The sequence below is a fragment of the Mus pahari genome, chromosome 11, assembly GCF_900095145.1.
Source record: "Mus pahari chromosome 11, PAHARI_EIJ_v1.1, whole genome shotgun sequence".
NCBI classification, from domain to species: domain Eukaryota; kingdom Metazoa; phylum Chordata; class Mammalia; order Rodentia; family Muridae; genus Mus; species Mus pahari.
The window spans coordinates 70,844,508-70,846,174 of NC_034600.1; the positions used below are offsets into that span (position 1 = coordinate 70,844,508).

Consider the following 1,667-nt stretch of genomic DNA (forward strand, 5'->3'; position numbering starts at 1 on the left):
GAAGAAGGTGTAAGGAGGGCATGGGACTGGATAAAGTCCTTAGTATCTCTCAGAAGCTGCAAAAGAAATTGACTTGAAGTCAATTGTGGGTACAAGCTGATAGCTCCGAGTTCTACTTGAGATGACTCTCCAGATAGCTTTTGGCTAGAGACAGCTCTCTATTTAAAATAGCTCCCTACTCAAGACAGAACTGTCTCTCTGTTAGAGACAGTTCTCTCATACTAGGAACATTTCTAAGAGATCTCTGGTTAGCCCATGGGTTTTCCAAGGAAACTAAGGAAACCTGCTAGACAAATTTCCCAAATTTTGTCAAAGAACCCACCAGACAAATTTCAAAAAGAAAAGGTTCTAATAGAAAAATTCTTAAATAGCGATGTTAGCTCTCTAAGTAATTCATGGGTTCTCCAACCAAAGTCAGAAATCCTGTTAGAAAAATTCTGAAAGATCTGTTCGTTCTTCAAGCAGTCCTTCTTGGGTAGCACTCTCTTGCAGACCAAAGCCCAGTCTCTTATTTACATATCAATACAGTCATTTACTCTAGGTTCTCTTTTGATTACCCCAAGAATCAGCATTTTATGACCTTAGCCTCTCACTTCTTAGGAAAAGACAGCAAGTAATTGTTTTTTTAAATATTGCAAATGAATTCAGAGATCTGCCTGTCTTTGTAAGCACAGACAATCAGTTAGCTGGCCACCACTCTAGGCCTAAACTTGCTCTGTCCCAGGCTGACCTTGATCTCAGATATTTGCCTGCCCTTGTAAGCACAAACAGTAAACTTAGCTGGGTAAGATCTTGCCTTATTTCCCAAATCTCCTTCCTTAATATCCTTCTGACAAGCTGGCTAATTAGTGCAGCTGCATTTGTTCTCTTACATCTGTAAAACCCCTCATACAATTCATATTGCGTTCTTATGTTTTACATAGTTAAGAAATCCTGTTATATATTTTTGAACTCATGTTTTCAGAGTTTTTTCCCACAGCCATAAGGGCTGTCCTGAAGGTCATAGCACTTGACATTTTTTGCTGAGGAGCCCTGGACACACCCTCACCTTCCAGACTTGTGCTGCTTCTAATTTATCATGGAGTCATCAACCTTGTCAGAGAGAGCATTCCATGGTAACATTGACAGGGAGAACATCTGCTGAAGAAGGAACACAACGTAAATCATGTATACTGTTATACAAGCAAGTCTCAACTATCAACACTCGTGGAAGCCTGCACCTTGCTAGTTCTGCTCCATGGGCAGAACTGTGTCACATTGTCCCATCTCTAGCAGCCACGGAGGACTCAGCACACCCTGAAACACAAAAACCATTTTTTAACTTATTTTATTAGATATTTTGTTCATTTATATTTCAAATGCTATCCTGAATGCCCCCTATACCCTCCCCCCACCCTGCTCCCCTGCCCACCCACTCCTACTTCTTGGCCCTGGTGTTCCCCTGTATGGGGCATATAAAGTTTGCAAGACCGAGGGGTATCTCTTCCTAATGATGGCTGACTAGGCCATCTTCTGCTATATATGCAGCTAGAGACATGAGCTCTGGGGGTACTGATTAGTTCATATTGTTGTTTCACCTATAGGGTTGTAGACCTCTTCAGTTCCTTGGGTAATTTCTCTAGCTCCTCCATTAGAGTCTCTGTGTTCTATCCTATAGATGACTGTGG

The 1,667-nt window shown here is 41.6% G+C and overlaps 1 non-coding gene across 1 annotated transcript; it reads right to left on the bottom strand.

Annotated features, from left to right (window-relative positions):
* Window positions 1–395: 395 nt before the first annotated feature.
* LOC115065042 lies at window positions 396–458 on the bottom strand. The gene has a single exon (XR_003844841.1). It is a non-coding gene; the product is annotated as a U7 small nuclear RNA (small nuclear RNA).
* Between the last annotated feature and the right edge of the window lie 1,209 nt (window positions 459–1,667).